The following is a 7,498-nucleotide window of genomic DNA, read 5'->3' on the forward strand; positions in this document are numbered from 1 at the left end:
ATTATTCAGTTAGTGAATTTATTTTGAGAAATCTATATCTCAAAAACAATTCGACGTACAAATGTCTGTTATAGCACTAAAATCAAAGCTACTTTAATGTTCTATAAAGTATTTAATAACGTTTATCTTCGTAGCAGTAGTAGTTTTAATGATATTTGACATAATAAATTGATAAAATTTCATATTCATAAGCAAATATGATAAAAACTACTACCCCAACAAAGATATTTGTCATAAACTGCGGTATATTAAGTTAAATTACCTTTATTTTGAGTGCTGGCAGACATTTGTGCGTCCTGTGATATTGTTTTTCATTAATCCAAACAGTAGGAACAACTAGAAATCAGCATTTCGTGAATTTATTTCTAAATCTACTTGTACCACGAAGATGAACGTAATGAATTAATTTATAGTAAAATAAATTAACTTTAATGTGGGTTCTGGCAGACATCTGTACGTCTCATGGTTTCTGAGATATATTGTTTGATAAATCAAAAATCTTAGTCCGAACAACCAAAAATCGACTTTTTTTTAATCTATTTTGTCATGAAAACTTTAAATCCTACGAATATAAACATCGTAATATACTTTATGGTAAATTAAAATAGATTTCAGTGCTATAACAGACATTTGTACGTCGAAAGGTTTTTTAAATATAGATTTCTCAAAATAAATTCACTAACTTCTGTTCTTTCAGTGCATTTTTTACGAAAAGTTGTTTTTTAAAAAGCTAAATCTCGGGAATTATAGAAAGTAAATAGCTCTATTAGGGCTCATATTTTAGAACATTTATTCTAATTTAAAAGATGGTCTATTAGGTTATCTGATGTAGTTTGTATTTTCAAAGAAATAGAGCTTCGAATGAAAAATTAATTTTTTTTAACGCTTTAAATCATTATGATAATCATCATTATTCCCCCTACACATGCTTTGCATACTCATCAATTTAGACTACTAATTATACATATTTCTCCTCACATAATATTTTAGGCGGCATAATTATTTTTCATTTTCTTCATTGAATACTAAGGTTTCCTATGTTCTGTAGTGAGCCAGTCAAATAATATCTAACATACAAAGCCATAGAGGTTGATGTAATATGAAGGAAAATGCTCGAATAATCCTTTCTAAAGTTGCTAAGTCCATTTCACTTTCACTTAGCAATATTTGAAATGTAAAGGTACCTAGTAAGGGGTATTATTGCGATCTAACAACTTTCAGCAGTTACTTGATCATACGAGTACATTAATTTATAATCCAAACATTGCCAAAGTGAGCGCCGCGGTTCCACAATATTTAATTAAACAATTCGGCAATTTTCTTGGAATTTTCATTTCTCGAATTTTGCATCAACAATCGTGTAAGCTGACAAAATTCCAAAAAATTAGCAGCTTTCAAGTCTTTGGGGGTGGTTTTCCAGTCTCAATATGGATATAACCGAAACAGAAGTTAGATATTTTATATTATCTCAAGAAAAATAGTAAGTATCTGTTTTTAATGTTTCACTGTTAAAGGGGTAATCGCTTTTAAAAAGGAAACAAGAAAGTCCAATTATTTAGGGAGCCACGAATCGAAAAAGATTGGGAACCTCTGTTATAATCAAAATGTGGCGGTAGCTGAAAGTCTTGATGTTTATTAAGTTATGTCTTAATGGTTACTAGTCATGCGCTTAATGGTTACTAGTTATGCGCTTATTACTAGTCATGTCTTAATGGTTACTAGTCATGCGCTTAATGGTTACTAGTTATGTCTTAATGGTTACTAGTTATGCGCTTAATGGTTACTAGTTATGCGCTTAATGGTTACTAGTCATGTCTTAATGGTTACTAGTCATGTCTTAATGGTTACTAGTTATGTCTTAATGGTTACTAGTTATAATGGTTACTAGTTATGCGCTTAATGGTTACTAGTTATGTCTTAATGGTTACTAGTTATGCGCTTAATGGTTACTAGTCATGCGCTTAATGGTTACTAGTTATGCGCTTAATGGTTACTAATTATGCGCTTAATGGTTATTATACCTCAACAGAATATATGTTTTTTAAGCAAAAGACTGCATTAATGAAATTCGATTCTTGAACACCTACAGATTATTAGCCTCATAGCGGACTAAGTGATCAGACTCATAATGCGTCTGTACTTGCATTAGTTTTTTGTTTGTAAATGTTAAGTTTCACCAATATCTACCCTATAATCTTGGATCAATGTGGAATTTCACCAATATCTGCCCTATAATCTTGGATGAATGGAAGAAGCTTTATTCAGCGAAATTTCTAACATCCATCTTTAAAGTCATTACACAACATCTCTCTCCTTAACTCAATCCCAGGACCCCCCAACCTTATCCTAAACAATATTTATTAATATGATTTTGGTCAAACTTTATCCTGGAAACCACACATTGGCCAAATTTCCGGTCGAACCATAGCTACCTTAAAGCAATCCAATAGAATCCGTTATCTCCTTCCAGTTAAAACCCATCAACTCTTAGTTTCCTCTCTTGTTTTCCTCCACTTTGACTATGGCTGGTGGACTCTCGAGAAATCTCGAGTCTAAACTTAAAGTTCTTATGAAGTGCGCAGTACGATTTATTTTCGGTATCAGTAGAGATACGCATGTAATCTAGTAGAAGTGGCTCTATCCAACCTTCCGATCCCAGTATTTCCAAGCTTCCTTTTTATTCCTAGATTCAATTAGTACTCTGTACCCCTCCTATATCCTTGTCGGGGTTGTATCTTGTCTTAGGCGATTTCTCCAGCCTGATATCTACTTTTCAGAAGGCCCACGACAAGGCGTATTCATTATAAGATAGGAACGGCCGTGCCAGAGGATGAGCCCTGGACACTGACGCAGGTAGAGGAGGTCTGGGTAAGAGAGTCTGAGGCAGAGTAACAGTTCTAGTTGCCAAGATGAAGCGGACGGACTAGAACTGTCATGATAGGAGCCAGCTTACTAGTTGCCGAGATGAAGCGGACGGACCAGTAAGCTGATAAGCGCTCTGGTGAGTTGTGATCGCACCGCTTGCTCTCTCTCGCTACATCCTAAAAAACCTGAAATTCAAATTCTCAATCCCATCCCGTACTACCAGGTCCGGTTTATCTCACATCTAATAACAACCTCACCAAACTGCTACGTTTAATAAATCATTTTTTACCCAAGCTGCATACCTCTGGAACTCCATTCCCTCTAACATACGTCATGTACCTACCCTTCCCTCGTTTAAAACCCTTATATTTAATTACCTTTTACTTCAACAATCTGATCCGATATTATAATAGTACAGGTGTTAACTACCTTTTTGTTTTGTTTTTTATGTATTTAGTCAGTTGGTTTTTATTATTTTTTTATCTCTGTATCTAAAATTATTTATATACAATTTTAGTATAAGTTATAATTAAGTGTGGCCACACTGTTTTTGGTCAATAAATGTTATAAAATTACCTTATAATTTTTGTAAAGGGAGTAAGTCCCAGAATAATAAACTATTTTTCATTTAATTTCAATATTTTATCCGTTCTCACCTCATTGCAGTATTTTTTTTTTCGTTTTCTCTCATTTTTTTAAACTTTTTTATGTATTTCGCGAATAAAATTATCCTGTCTTTAACTATCCAAAGCTCGTTATAAATTCTGATTTAGATTTGGATTATTGGTTTAATTGACAACATTAAACTGAATGAGTATGAAGAGCAGTATAAGAATTGAATTGAAGAATTTATTCTGGCATCACAAGTTTAAAGATAGTTTGACAGATCAATCAATTATGATTCACTTGTCGTGAGACGTAAAATTGATAGAATGGAAGGAATCATCTGAGCATTAAAAAGCTATTCAACAAAATATCCAATGAGCTCATGTTGAGTAAATGCACAAAACCGGCTGAATCAACAACTGATGAACTGATGTGGCAGCCATAACAAAATGTTTGTTTGATTGATGTATCACACATCTAATGTCGCATCCGGATAGCCTTTGTTCTAGCTTGTAGTTACAATCGAAGGCGAAACTCTTACCAATTATTTACTTAACATGAAATGTTTATTATTAAATTAAATTTTAATCATATCATGTAACGACAATAAGGGAGAAGGTCGGGTAGGTTCTGAGACAAACACCCATAGGACGCCTCACTCAGTTGCTGGTTTGGAGATATTTATTTCATCAATTATTGACCTCTTTTCGAAAAAGAAAGTACTATAATGTCGTTTATCGTAGATACATCCGGTATCAAAAGAAAAGGTATTTCTTTGAGAAGTGGCGAATCCCAATTTCAACTTTCAAATTCTTACTGGAACTTTAGTAAAAGTTATTAAAAAAAGTGAGTTTCCAAACCCCCGACAGAATCAAGATATCGCAAGGATTAAACCAGGAGACATAAGACTACTCTCCTTCAAAGCAAAATTTAATACAAAAAGGCCACGCCCTTAGTGTTAAGTTTACTTTGAGGTTTAACAGGAATGTCCGTCATTTTAATCTAAAGTGAAATAGAATAGAGCGAGTGATTGGTTGGTACAGCTTATAACCACAAATTTTGACTTATCCTTAGTTATATGTTTATCGTTTATACTTGCCCACGCTCAGCGGAGAAGGGGGTGAGTTAAAGGAAAAAATATAAAATCGCAACAGGAAAAAAAGACAAAACAATAAAGAATAAATTATTCCCTAGGTGCCACGTTATTTTTCTTGGAAATAACGAAAACCCCGAAGCATTATGCCCGCTATATAAATAAAATATACCCCAATATAAGCAATTGTTGTACTATGACGACTGGCGAATACCTTTACATGTAGATAACAGAAAACCTAGGAGTGTTACCTACCCACCTGTTGAATTATCATAATATTCCGTGAACAACAAAAATAAACATAAGTAAATTAACAAGTTGAAAGCAGAGAAAGAACAGCAGAACTATGTGTACAAAAGTTTAATAATAATAAGAAATATATGTACACAGAATGAAAAAGGAAAAAAAAGAATTCTTATCAATTAATAAAACAATTAAAACTTATAGGTTAACTTAACCTTAACTTAAAAGCTTAACCTTAATAACTATATTTACATTATTATCCAGAAGAGTATAAAAGTGAATATAAAATAAAAACAAAATAAAATTTAGTTCGAACCCCACGTAGTCCTTGGGTGCACTCCTGACAGAACATAAGGTTGTCCGATATTTCCTTTCAGTCTCACCTTCCCCAGAAGTTTTAGGATGACACCTGCTACAACTCTCTTACCCAGGATGTGCTGAAGAAACGTCACTGCACTATATCCCCATTTCTAGTGTTAATGACTGTCCATTGAAGTAGAACACCATAATTTTGGAAAAAACAAAAACACATATGATGACATTTCTCATATGGTGCTATTTCGGTTCAAAAAGTAAAGACAGAGGGCCTTTAAACTATTATCACTTCACATTGAACAATTGTAACGTTCTAAAATCAAACTGTCACCTTCACAAAACCAAAACCCACTCGTCTGAACACACGTTTTCAAAATCAAACTGTCGCCTTCGCAAAAACAAAACCCACTCGTCTGAACATACCGCTCGTGTTTTTGTTTTTCACCATGACAACCGTAATACCCCTTTTCTACGCAGATATCGCCAGTGTTTTTATTTCACCATGGGAACCGTAATAAGCTCATCTACTGTTCTGCATGGGTCTATCGTGAGGCCCGCCTCTTTGGCTTCACTTTTCATGCCAGCTTACTCCTTCCTCTAAGGATCAAACCTAATTCTAATGTTACCCATCATCATGGAATACTTATCACAGTTTGATTGATTTGACAGTTTCTTTCTTTTTCATGCCTAACCTAAAGCACTGCTAAGCTTCTCTCCTTCAGTCTTCAACTTATGCTTGGGCCCTCCCTACGCAATATTAGGTTCAGATTAGTCAAAACGATTTATCATTTATTCCACCGAAAGATCATCATAGGGTCTTTTTTCGTTGGTGCTTGCCAACTATTGATATTCATTTCCTTAAGTGACCTACTAGGGTATCATCACTAATATTTAATGTGACAATTATGTTCTTAAAGCTGTTAAATATTTTTTTTCGAATAATATTTGTTTATACATAAAATTATTTGATAACAGTTATATCTTAATTTCAGAAATGAAAACTCTTTTATAACAGTGATTCATTTATTTCAGAAAATGTGACAATTAACAACGCTTCCTGACTCTCCTGGTGAAGATTATATGAAAGGACCTAATAAATCTTCCTGACTCTCCTGGTGCAAGTTATATGAAATGACCTGATATAACTGAGCCATTTTTTTATTATTTCTGAAATTCAAAATGGAATTATCTTTAGTTTGTCATCAAATATGACCATGGAAACAGGCTGGGTTTAAACTTGGGCACTCGGCAGCCCAAGCTGTATGAAACATTACCACGGCCTTCCGGGAAGGGATTACGGAAACACCTCCACCAAAGGAACACCTCAACCTGCAATTGACGACGATGCACTTATGGTGGAATGAAACCCTGCCAAAACCGTTAGAGGACTTGCAGTACAACTGAATACAAGTTTATTAACAGATTCTCGACACTTGAAGACCATTGGTAAAGTAAAGGAGGTAGATCCGTGGCCTCATGAACTTGATAAGTGAAATGATCCATCTCATTAAGGCATCCTTTCACTGCTTAATAGGCAAAAAACAAGCCTTTTTCAAAAGGATAATCACCTGTGATAAAAATTTGATTGTACAGACGTCGGTCAGTGGAAACTAAAACTTGAAGAAACTGTTATGTCGTTCCACACCCACCTTATTCACAAGCCTTACCTCTAACAGATTCATCCATCTGTTCAGAAATCGGGATAGCCTCCTTGAAGGTAAAATTTATAGGATGAAAAGTTGTTAACAGGTTGGGAAAAATGTATAGAAAATTACCGTAAATATTTTGAATAAAAATGTTTTGATTTAATAAAGTTGTTTTTCTAAATAATCTTTCCTGTGAAGACTGACAAAATACGATCCAACATTAGGCAACCACAAGATTAAGGACCCCTCTTGGAAATGCTATATTTATACGTATTTATTAAAATACTACAGTATATTATTACTATACTCACTATATATTATTACTATACTCACAATATATTACTACAATACTTACTATATTATTACAATACTCACTATATTATTACAATACTTACTATATTAATACAATACTCACTGCATTATTACTATACTCACTATATTATTACTATACTCACTATATTATTACTATATATTATTACAATACTCACTATATTATTACAATACTAACTATATTATTACAATACTCACTTTATTATTACTATACTAACTATATTATTACAATACTCACTATATATTATTACTATACTCACAATATATTACTACAATACTTACTATATTATTACAATACTCACTACATTATTACTATACTCACTATATTATTAATATAATTTATTATTACAATACTCACTATATTATTACTATGTATTATTACAATACTCACTATATTATT

This window comes from Halyomorpha halys, unplaced genomic scaffold (genome assembly GCF_000696795.3).
Source record: "Halyomorpha halys isolate HHAL.00 unplaced genomic scaffold, Hhal_1.1 Scaffold399.1, whole genome shotgun sequence".
Lineage (NCBI taxonomy): Eukaryota > Metazoa > Arthropoda > Insecta > Hemiptera > Pentatomidae > Halyomorpha > Halyomorpha halys.